Raw genomic sequence first — 12,248 nt, 5'->3', positions numbered from 1 at the left:
CGAAGTAGTCTTTGTGCCCCGCACGGCGCGGGAAGGTCCGCGCCAGAGTGCAGCGCGGCCGCCGAGCGCCCCAAATGCGGGGAGGCGCGGGCGGAGAAGACACGCGGCGCCGTGCCGTCCCCCACCCCCCCCCGCTCCCGGGGAGGAGGGAGCAAAAGTAGAGAAAGAAGCATCGGGGCCACGCTCGGGCCGGGCAAGCACGTAGCCGAGAATGCCGCGGGGCGCTTTCTCGTGGGCGCCGGCCGCCGTGCTCGCCGGCAAGCCGGCGCGGGCCCACGTGGAGCCGCACGGTGCAGGCCGAGCGCGCCCGCCCCGCAGCGCGCCCCAGCTCCCCGCCGCGGCCGCTCACGCCCGAGCGCCGCCGCCGCCGCCGCCGCCGCCGGTCCCGCGTGTGCCCCGCTGAGGGGAGGGGCGGCGCGGTGGGGGCGGAGGGCTTGAGGTTCCACTGCAGCGGGGGCTCCTGTGTCCTTGTGCGGAAATGACACACGGAGTCCCGTCACGTCACGCGAGAGCGCAGCGCACGGACACACACAAAGAGAGGGGAAAATACACGGCGCCGCCCGCCCGCCGCCCCCAGCCAGTCGGCGGGGCCGTCCCGGCCAGGCCCTGCGCGCTCGGCCCCCACTGCGGCCCGCGCGCCCGCCCCCCGCACGTGGCGCCCGAACTCGGCGCGGGCCCGCTCCGCAAAGTAACAACTCTCGTCCCAGGTGAGTGCGGGCCGGCGCGGGCCGCCCGCGAGCGGCTGGCCGGCTCCCTCCGGGCGGCCGTGGCGGGGGGCGCGCGCGCGGGTGGGGAGGGAGAAAGCGGGGCGCCCACGGGCTCGCCGCGCCCATTGTGCCGCGCGCCCCTTTGTGCCCGCTCGGAACGCCGCGACTCCATGGCGTTCCGGGAGCACGCGCGCCGCGGCCGGGGAGGGAGGGAGGGAGCGAGGGAGGGCGCGAGGGGGGAAACGCGCGGTGGAACGGTCCGCGCCGCCGCCAGGCCGGCCCCACTCGCGCCGCGCGCCGGCTCTCCACCCCCGCCGGGGCCCCGCGATGGAGCGGCCAGGGCCGCCCGGGAAGCTGCGCGACGCCGGGGCGCTCGCGCTCGGCCGGCCCTTGGCGGGGGACCGTGCGGCGTGTCAGAGGGAGCAGGGGGCGGGGAGCGGGAGGCCCGAGAGCCGGCGCTCGGAAGGACGCTCGCTGCCCGGGGAGGCTGCCGAGGGAGCGAGGCCGCCGGCGGCCGGGCGCGGGGTGGGGCGAGCCCCGCCGCTAGGGGGCGCGGCGCCCTCCCGGGCCGTTCCACGGCGCTCCGTGGTTCCCGCTGCCCGGCTGGAGGCGGGCCCAGCGCGGCGCCCTGGGTGTGCACCCCGGCTGGCGCGAGGCCTTCCTGGAGGGCGCTGGAGCCGGCCCCGGGGCGCCCGGTGCTCCCCGCGACTGCTCCCCGCTACGGTGGACGAGATTTCCCACGCAGACTTGGCTCTGCCTGGGCCGGGGGCTGGGCGGGGACGAGTTGTGAGGGCCCTGTGTGCCGGGGCGGGCGCATCGGAGTCCTGTGGGTTTTTGGGTTTTGTTTTTTTAGTTTTCACTGCAGTAGAAGTTTGATCACTCAGGTGGTCCACTTGGGGAATTTTGGAGGCGGAGGCCAACCTAAGATGCTCTGAGTTAGGCTTAAGTGTTTGGGAGTCAGAAAACTTCACTTTGAAAAGTAACTTTTGAATGTGTTCCTACAAAACACGTCACGGGTTAGAGACGTGCCAGAAAGCTAAAGGCTTCAGGAAACGGAGGCGAGTGGAGTATTTGTGGCAAGCTTGGTATGGCCAAGATGGTAAGACAGGATTCTTGGTTGTCCTGTTCCACTTACATACCTGCAGGTTTTCTTTTCTTTCTTTTGTGACCATCTAGCTTTAATTTATAATTGCTGTTTTTTTTTTTTTTTCAGTTTTATTTTCCGTGTATGTGTTTTGAATGCTTGTATGTATATGTATGCGCACCACACGCATGCCTCGTATTCCCGGAGGTCAGAGGAGCGTTTTCTCCCCCTGGAACTGGAGTTACAGCTGGTTGTGAGCCGCCACGTGTGTGCTGGGAACCTAATCCATGTCCTCTGCTAGAGCAGCGAGTGCTCTTAAAGGCTGAGCCATCTCTCCAAGCCCCTAGTTTACAGTTTTGTATCACTCGCAGGACCTCAGCTTCCTTGAATAACTAGGATTTGGGCAGGAAATTTTTCCTTTTTGAGACAGCCCGTGCTGCTTCAGACTTGTTATGTAGTCCTGGGTGATCTTGCACTCCTGATTTTCCTTCACTAGTCAAATTGGATTACAAGTGTACACTGCAGCCCCCAGTTTTTGTGGTGCTCGATGGGGAACTAGGACTTCAGTTATGCTAGGCAAACACCCTACCAACTAAGTTACATCCCCAGCCCCCAAATCATTATATTACAAATTAGATCTAACTACTACCCGGTGGTGGTGCACGCGTTTGATTCCAGCACTCTGGAGGCAGAGGCGGGTGCATGGATCTCTGTGAGTTTGAAGCTAGCCTGGTCTACAAATCGAGTTTCAGGGCAGCCAGTACTGTTAAATAGAAAAACCCTGTATTTCGTTGGGGGGAGGGGGAGAGAATTCAAACCTTTACATTCCCGTTTATATCAGACCAATTCAGGACTCAGTAGGACTTGGTGGGTGATCATTAAATGTGGGAATGAACAGAGGACTTCTCTTGAAATCGGGGTGGGGAAAAGATGGGGTCAGAGCTCCGACTTCCTGCTAGTTGGGAAGCTGATGTGTTCCTGAGCATTGAAATCAACAAATAGCTGCAGAGCTTTAAAAAAATCTGTTACAGGCCGGTTAAATGGCTCAGCAAGTAAAGGTTCCCGTCATCAAATCTAAACAAAAAAAAGAAAGAAAAATCTTATATCAAAGTGCCTGTCAACCATATGGGCTTTACCAGAGATGGGTTTTGTGTATTTTTTTTCCCAGCTGTTAGTATTTTAAAGACAGGGTCTTACTATGTAGCTTTGACAGGCCTGGAACTTTGATATTTAACCAGGCTGGCCTTGAACTGATGGAGATTCACCTGCCTAGAACTCCCAAAAGCTAGGATTAAAGGTGTATTCCACCTTTTTGTTGTTTGGTGTTTTTGAAACAGTGCCTTGGAGCTCTGATTGTCCTTGGTCTGCTCTGGAGACCAGGCTGGCCTTGAACTCAGAGATCTACCTGCCTCTTCCCAAGTGGTGGATAAAAAGCATGCAGCACCACTGCCCAGCTTTTGTTATTGTCTGAGACAGGGTCTCACTATGTATCCCAGACTGGGGTACCCGTTCTGCCTTTTTGTTTTGTTTTGTCTGTCTTTGGAGACAAGGTTTCTCTGTAGCCCAGGCTGGCCTCGAACTCAGGGATCCACCTGTCTGGTGGGTAGGTGTCAACTCTACCCCCCATGCTGGGATTAAAGGTGTGGGCCACCATGCCAGGTGTTCCCCTGCCTTCCTAGTGCTGGGTTCCATGCTCATGGTGCACTACCATGCCCACGTCAGAGATGCCGTCTTATGGAAGTTACTTAGCAGGAAAGCTTAGTGTTCTTTTCTCTGCACAGGCAAGAAGAAGAAAAGCAGTTAGACCCTGAACAGAAGGGCAGATTCCACCAGTCTGTTAGAGATGGCACATTATCTACCTGGGAACCTTTTGGCACTGAGGAAGGGGTGCTTGGCAGAGTGTTACTTAGGAAGAGGAAAAGTGGACTCAAACCCTGACAGAAGTTTGATTGGGTGAAAATTTAAGATCTTGTAGGAGTGTCCCATCTATTGATTTTTTTAGAATTGCCTAGAAAATCCGTGGTGTGACAGGAAGGGAACAACATGCTTTCGTGAATTATATTGGCACCAACATTTCAAATATGTCAAGGGCTGTGGGCAGTACCAGACACAGACAGGATTGTGAGTGAGAGCTAAATGAGTTCAGAAGAAAAAAAAAAAAAAACAAAACAAAACAAATATGTCAAGGTTGGTAGCCAGCCAGCAATAATTTGTATGGGGAATAGTAATTGGTTTGTTTATTTATTTGTTTATTTATTTATTAGTGTGGCTCTTTTTGATAAGGGAGACGAATGCCACGCTAATCAAACTATACATACATATTACCACCATAATTAGAGTTGCCAGAAAAATTAATGTTTGGAGTCGTTGAACTTTTCTGTCCTGTTTAGTGAGATGTATTCATGCTGTCTTTTCTCGCCCTTGGCCTGGAACTTGCTGTATAAACCAACTGCCCAGCACTTGGGGCAGTTCCCCCTGGCACGGCTTCCTGAGTGCTGGGGTATGGAAGCATGCTAACACACCTGTTTGAGTTCTTTGTTTTTGTTTTTTGAGACAGGGTTTCAGGTAGTCCAAGCTGGCCTTGAACTCACTATAAGGCCAAATATGACCTTGAACTCATGATCCACCTCAGCCTTCCAAATGTTAGGATTATAGGAGTGAGCCACCTTCACTTCTGGATCATAAAAAATATATATAATACACATGTATGTGCACATATGCATGTGGGTTCTGGAGAGTGAACTGAGGCCATCAGGTTTGGTGGCAAGCACCTTTACTTACTCAGCCATTTCTCCTATCCTTGATGATATTTCCCCCACTCCCACCCCAAGTGTGCAGAGAAGAATTTTTTTTTTTTTTTTTTGGAGACAGGGTTTCTTTGTGTAGCCCTGGCTGTCCTAGAACTCGCTTTGCAGACCAGGCTGGCCCTGAACTCACAGAGATCCGCTTGCCTGTGCCTCTTGAGTGCTGGGATTAAAAGCGTGAGCCGCCGCCACCTCCACCACCACCACTACCGCCTGGCTAGAAATGAATATTTTTTATTTTGTGAACACAACCTTGCTTTCAGCCCTTTTCCTTTCCAGAGATGACAGGTGCCTTCCTCCCCTACCCGAGACTCCAGTATAATATCTCTGAACATCATCTCTGCCCAAAATTTGTGAGTTCTGGAGCAAGGTGTACACAAGTCCAGCCGAGAACTGCATTTTAGCCTTCCGTTTCTAGTATGTTGAGCAGGATACTGTTTTTTTCTGGAGTGGTACTTTGTGCATGGCATATTAGGTAGAATTGTCTGAAAAGCAGACTTCTATAAACTTGTTTTAAAACTAAGGTTTGTTTTTATTTGGAGGATAGAGTTGAGACAGATTCTTGTCATGTAGCACAGATGTACAGGTCTGTGCTCCAGAGTCCAGGTCCTCTTTTCAGGGTCTTTCTTTGTAGGCCAGGTTGTACTAGAACCCGTGATTCTCCTGCCTCTGCTTACTCGGTGCTGGGATTATAGTCAGTGTTCCACCAACCACCCCATGCCACCAGCGGAGACTTTTCTTGAGATGCATTTAAAGTCAGTGCTCTGAAATTTGAGGGGAAGGCTCGTGAGACAGTTTCAGTCTGTAGCCAGGCTGGTCTTGAACTCCTGACCCAGATTCCCGATCTGGCCACACTCTTAGGTTTTTTGTTTTTCGCTAATGGCCCTTTCTCCTTTGCCCATCCGATTTTCGTTTGTCAGGGATCTTGAAGACAGCTGCATAAGGTGCTCGAATGCAAAGGCTGTTGCTTTGAGCATGGCGCTAGCAAAGCGCCGGACCAAAGCTTGCCTGGAGCAGCAGGCTGTGCCATGTGCCCAGAACACTAATTAGCTCATGTGCTCCCAAGACAGGACACTTGAGAAAGTGGGCAACACAAAGAAGACTCCACTTCTGTCCCTTAGGAAAGGGAGGCCCCTTTGTCCAGCTCGAAAGTGGATGCGGGAGCATGCTGTCCTCCCTCCGTGAGCCTGTTTCTGGATGCCAGAGCTGGGAGAGTTCTCCTGAGGCTAAAGAGGCCCTAAGTAGAACCTGTTAGAGAGGAAGATAAGACATTCAGGTGGATTCAGAAAGCTCAGGGACCATCTAGTTAGACAGTGGCCCCAGGCATGGGCCGGTGAGCAGGGGTGTGTGACTGAGCTGGGTGTCTGCTGGAAGATGAGATTGTGTGCTGACTACAGAAGGCAGGCAGTGACTCGTTAGAGCTCTAGGAAAACACAGGGGCTCTGGTTTTCTGAGGACTGGTGTTTCTCCAAGTGCATTTGCAGATGTGTCTAAAAATAGAAACAAATTGCAAACATGTCCTGCAGATCCCATGGGTAGGACACTGCTGCCAAGAGTGCCGGCTCTGAGAGCGCCGACCTGTGAACCCAGAGACAAACCCCGGGAGGGCAGATGGCATGGGAACAGGCTTCCAGTCCGCGGGGAAGACACTTGATTTCATTTCCCTCCGCTGGTTTCTTTCAGTTGAAAGAAAATAAAGTTTGTAAAACTTGAAGATGTTTGTTTTAACTTTGCAGTTCTTTTAAGAAAAAAGAAAATAACCAAAAATAAAAAAACTCAAAAAATTATCACTAAAGGCTGTAAAGTATGGCACATGCTTTTTAAATCAGTGCTAGGGAATTGGACGCAAGAGAATCGTAAATTTAAGGACAACTGGGCTAGTGAGATTGTCTCAAAAAACATTAAGATTACTTTAAAATTTTTAGTGTGTGTGTGTGTGTGTGTGTGTGTCTGTCTGTCTGTCTGTCTGTCTCTGTCTGTCTGTCTGTCTGCAGGTGCCTGAGTGCCATGGTGCATGTGTGGAGGTCAGGGCAGCTTTCAAGGAATTGGTCCTCTCTCTCATCATGAGGGCCCTTTGCATTGAACTCAGTTTGGATGCTAAGCATCTTTACCCACTGAACCATCTCGACTGGCCTTAAACTGTTGAAGACATCGTATTGAGTGCTGTAGGGCAGGCACTTACTTCCTCATTTGTTTGTTTAGTGAGACGGGGTCTCACTTATGTATTCCTGGCTGGCCTCTGACTCACTATAGACTGGACTATCCTCGAACTCCACAGAGCTCTGTTATGCACACCCACCATGCCCTTTAAACTGGTTATACTTTGCACAGTTCGGAGGTGAGGTGGGTGTGTCCACTTTCACAGAAGGAATTAAGTCTTTGGCAGGTTAGCAGCTGTCTGGGTATTCAATGGTGAGTGTTCTAAAGGGCGGAAGAGATGGCCCGGTGGCTAAGAGTGGCAGTGGCCCTCATGGAGGACCCAGGTTTGGTTCTTAAGTACCCACGTCGCATTGCACGACTATCTATAACTAGTTCCGTGTAATTTGAGACCTCTGACCTTTAACTGTCGGGCCATTCTGCCAGCCCAAATTCTGTTTTCTTTTTTGAGTCAGGGTCTTGACTGTGTAGCTCTGGCTGGCCTTGAACTCAAAGAGATCCCCCTGCCTCTGCCTCCCAGCTGCTAGGACTAAAGGCATGTACCACCATATCTGGTCAGATTTCATTTTCTTAAGGGCAGACTCACTCGTCCAGTCCCTCCTTTGGTCATCTGAGGGCTCCTCTGGCTGGTTGACAGGTTGAGGCATCTGAACCTATGGGATTAGGGGAAGCGACCACCAGGCTTCAGTTCAGTCTCTTGGGAAGACTAGAGTGAGTGCCGACCTGGGAGTCCATCCAACCCTTCTTAATTCCTAGTCCCTGTCACATCCTCCCAAGTGAGGTCCAGAGGGTGACCCTTTTGAGATTGGTGTGAGGGTCGTGTGCAAACAAACCCCTTGGAATGTGGAGCCTGCTCCACAAACACTGATCTAGCTGTCCTTTAAAAGTGGTCTGACTAAGTAGCAGAAAGCTGTCATGAGGCCAGGTCTCACAGTGTGGCAGCTTTCAGTTTTCATTAAGCCTTCCAAGTCCTTGAGTTTGTTTTAGTCATGTCATCTTTGGCATGGTTGGAGCAGAGTCACTGCTTTGCCTTGTGTGTGTGAGGGACTATCAAGCCTCATTCACAAAGAAACTGGGTTCCTGTCACTTCCTGCTCTCAGGGTAATTCATCTGGTAGTGAGTGTAGAGCCTGACATGTGGAAACAGACCTTGAGGTGAGGAGGATTTATGTCTGGTTGGCCTGAGGTAAGGACAGCTTGGGTCAGCCCCTGACCTGCACTGTAGCCTGCTGGCAACCCTCATGGCGGTTTCTGATTTAATGGTGCAGAATCCAGAGTAGCTGCCTGGGATTGAACTTTGTAAGTTTCACAAAGCCTCAAGTTCTTCCCACTTCTGGGCCTGCCGCTTGTCCTGTGTGACGGGCGGGAGACAGGGTCTCATTTGTCCTTTTCTGGCAGACTTCAGAGAACTCAAAGTGTGGGTACTGTGCCGCTCCGTCCACCCCCTGGCAGCCCTGGAACACGGTTCTTTTGGAACCTGGGGACTGCGAGGGAATTGCCACACGAGGCTTGTCATCATCTATCCTGCTTCAGACCGTGTCCCTGGTCAGATTCCTGCATAGTCCCTCCTTCCTTGCTCACCTCCACCTGGCCAGCCTTCCTCGGCTCCTTTTCTGCTTAGCTCCCATCCAGCTTCCTCAGCTCCCTGGGAACTCCAAAGAAGAGACCACGTCTCACAGTCCATCACTCTCCCAAGACACCAGCAATAGGATGTTTTCACCCCAGGGAACTGCTGGCTTCATCCGGGCATGTCCAGCCTTTTGAGATTGTGACATGATACTAACATTTATGAAGTTCATGATGAAGATAGGCACAGTCAAGTTAGAAAAAGAAAAAAAATTCCCATGTCTCCAGTTTGCAGACTTTCTTTTGTGACCCATGGGCCACAGGCTGATGTCTCTGCTAGACTGTTAATTCCCTTATTTAGCGGCCAGCCCTGTGAATGACTGGCCGAGCTCTGCCCTACTCTGCATCCACAGACCTGCTCCTCCTCAGAAATTTAGCTCATTCTGAAAAATGTAGCGAGGACAGGCGACGCTCACCTTTGATCCAGCACTGGGGAGGCAGAGGGAGGCAGATCTCTGTGAGTTCCAGTCAACCTGGTCAGCATAATTCCAGGCCAGCCGGGGCTATGTAGTGAGAGCCTGTCTCAAAAACAAAAAACAGAACAACTCCCAAACATTAACTTTCTGTATCAAAGAGTTTCATACTAACTATAGGATATTTGGAAAGTAGAGGAAAAATCTGAAGAATCATTCATAACCCTGTTAATTGGAGGTAATTAGCAATTTGGCATATTTCCCTCCAGCTGCTTTATGGCCTTTTAAAATTTCATAGTTGAGATATCCCCAGTGAACTTTGAGGTGTGTTTCTATTAATTGGGTAGCCTTATAGTGAACAACTGATTTGAATTCTACACATAATTTAATGCCCATCTCTTTCTGCCAAGTTAAGATTGGAAGTCTTCTGTTTAGGGAATGTAGACCTTGTCTTCCTGGCTTTGTATGGCAGACAGAGCAGCAGTGACCAGAGGCCTCTGAGTCGGGGCACATTTGGTTTTTTCTCTTGTGGGTTCTGCTCAGCTTTTTCTATAGTTTGTGATTAACAGGCTCCTGGGGCTCTCCACACCAGCATCTTCACGGCCAGAGCTCTTTGGATACTCAACAGAGGACGGACTGAAGTGCGTGCGTGCGTGCGTGCGTGTGTGTGATTGTGCACGTGTGTGATTGTGCACATGTGTGCGTGCATCCTTGCATGTCCGCCTCCCTCCGGCCGGTTCTCTGCTTTGACCTTTGCTTTGTTGACCTGTTTAGGGCTCAGATGTTTCAAGTGTTTGAGGCCCTGTGAGTGATAGAAAGGTCTAGTCCCAGATCTTTAGAACATGAGTGTGATAGGAAAGATTGTTATGTTAATCTGGATGAACACTGATAAAGTTACTTCCTAGGTACATTTCCCTCCTTCTAGTAGTAGCTTTGGTTAATTCTCTCTCTCTTAAAAAAAAAAAAAATCTCATGGGTCTGTGTCAACAGTTTGCTGATGCCTAGGTGGTGGTGGCACACGCCTTTAATCCCAGCACTCAGGAGGGAGAGGCAGGTGGATCTCTGTGAGTTCAAGGTCAGCCTGCTCTACAGAGTGAGTTCCAGGACAGTCAGAGGCTACACTAAGAAACCCTGTCTGGAAAAACAAAACAAACAAAAGAATTTGCTGCTGGCTCAGTGCTTAAAGGTATTTTTGCTATCAAGCTTGACCATCTGAGTTCTATTTCTGGGACCCACGTGGTGGAAGGAGAGAACCAGATCCTATAAGTTGACCTCTGACCCCCACATATACACATGAATATAAATAAACATAATAAAAACATTTGCAGCTGCGTGTGTTGGCCATACCTGTAATCTTTGTCTCAGCATTTGGGAGATAGAGTTAAACCCAATCTCAAATAAAATATTTGGTCATGGTGGTGAAGAGGTCACGGTCATGAAGAGGCCAAGGCAGAAAGATTAGCCCGAAATCAAGGCCAGGCTTGGCTACATAGCAGATTTTAGGCCAGCTTAGGCAACAAAGTAAGACCTTGTTTTTGTTTATTTTTTAAAAAGTGGCTGGGGGTGGGGGGTTGCATGTGTTGACCCAAACCCAAAGTCCCAGCATTTGGGGAGCTGATTATCTTAGGGTGACTCCTGCTGTGAGGAAAAGCAAGCTGGGGTGGAAGGGAGTTAGTTATTTGGCTTATACTTCCACATTGTAGCCCACTGGAGGAAGTCAGGCAGGAGCCTGGAGGCAGGAGCTGATGTAGAGGTCACACCAGCTCCCTGTGGCTGGCTGGAATCTACAGACCCAGCCCAGGGATGGCCCCACCTACAATACCCTACTGCTAGATATTATGGAGGATTTTCTCTGCTGAGGTTCCGTCCTTTCAGATAATTCTAGTGTGTGTCAAGTTGACATAAAACTAACCAGCACATGGAAACAGGAGGACTTTGTAAGTTGAAGCCACGCCCCCATCCCCGTATATCAGAAATGATAGAACAAACACTAAAGCTGGGAAGACATTTCAATTTTTATTGTTGTTTTAAAATAACCATAATGATAGATAAAGCCACTACAAGGTAATACAAAAGCATTTTCGCAATGTGGCTCTATATGATATGTCTGTATACATGCAGTACACATAGTAACCTAGGATTGTCTCAAAGTCACTGTGTGTAGATGACCAAGCCTATCTTCCACCTGCTTCCACTGATTCTGTGCTGGGATTTCAGGCATGTACCACCAGGTCTGGCCATGTGTGTGGGTGTGGTGTGGTGTGGGTGTGTGTGTGGTGTGTGGGTGGGTGTGTGGTGTGGTGTGTGTGTACATGGTCTTGGATTTCTGTTCCTCCGGCATCTTATGTCCTTCATGCTGGGATTTCAGGCATGAGTCACCATGTCTGGTTCACCATGCTAGCTTCGTGTGGTGCTGGACGTCCAGCTCAGAACTTAGTGCTGCCAGCCAGGCAAGCTCTACACTGACTCCCTCCCCTCCGCTGTTCTTCTGGGTTTCTAGTCAGGCTGCCCTTGAACTCAAGATCCTGGGATTACAGGTATGTACCACCGGAGACAAGCATCTCTGGTAATTTTTCCCTTACTTTGTTCAGACATTTTTGAAGTACGTGGAATAGCTGCCCCATTGGGAGAAAGTTGATTTGGGCGTGTGCATTTATGTCTGTGTGTGCGCTAAGATTTTGAAAGGAGTGTGCTGGAGTGAGACGCTCCTCCAGCAAGGCCCCAGAAGAGTGTGGTGGGAGCTTCTGGCTCCTCCAGAACCTTCCGTTTTGCAACTGGAAGGAATGTGTGTGGCATGCTAGGCATCTGGGTCTTCTGTGTCCACCCCCAGAGAGCATGTGACCCTCGAGGAGCAGATGACCCACCAACCGACCGGGAAGTGGAGGTAGCAGATACCCATCTCCTTTCTACTAGCCTGGGGATGCAGGGAGTGACCTGCCGGCTTCTTCTTGGAAGTTTCCTGTGCCGTGGGGGTAGGGAGGTGTCTTTTTTCAAGCCTGTATTCTCCTGGCTTTCCAGGTAGCTTTCTTACAGCAAAAGGAAATTTAGGTTCAATTGCTGCGGGACCAACACCTAAGTCTGGAACTGGGATTGTGTTCCTCAAAAGCACTTCCTAGAGGACAACTAACGAGTGACTCTGCTTCCTGCTCTGCCTGGGTGGGAGGTACAAATTCACTTAGCTTCAGGCCTGGTTCTGCCTCTCATTCACTGTGGGGTGCTGAGCAAGCGCCCCGCCTCAGGATGTCTGTGTTGATAGATTTGGGATTAAAGTTGCCGCAGGCCAAGGCAGTGACCAGAACCTCAGCGGCTCACTGCCCTCCCATAAACCAGAGGTAGCTTTGGGCTTCCAGGCCTTGCAAGTGGGAGATTGTTCAGCTTTTCACTGACTTCCTCCTGTGCTAGCCTAGCCTCTGAGATTAGTCCACATAGGAACAGAGATGCGTTCTAGAACAGAGGCG

The 12,248-nt window shown here is 51.0% G+C and overlaps 1 protein-coding gene across 1 annotated transcript in view; it reads left to right on the top strand.

Moving 5' to 3' along the window:
- The first annotated feature begins 409 nt into the window (after positions 1 to 409).
- Bend3 (BEN domain containing 3) overlaps positions 410 to 12,248 on the top strand; it is a 41,358-nt gene continuing 29,519 nt past the window's right edge. The window contains exon 1 of the mRNA XM_028894913.2: positions 410 to 707. The gene's annotated coding sequence lies outside the window, so the exon portion shown is untranslated. The remainder of the gene's footprint in view (positions 708 to 12,248) is intronic.

The sequence above is a fragment of the Peromyscus leucopus genome, chromosome 8a, assembly GCF_004664715.2.
Source record: "Peromyscus leucopus breed LL Stock chromosome 8a, UCI_PerLeu_2.1, whole genome shotgun sequence".
Lineage (NCBI taxonomy): Eukaryota > Metazoa > Chordata > Mammalia > Rodentia > Cricetidae > Peromyscus > Peromyscus leucopus.
This window is presented reverse-complemented; position numbering and strand designations above follow the sequence as displayed.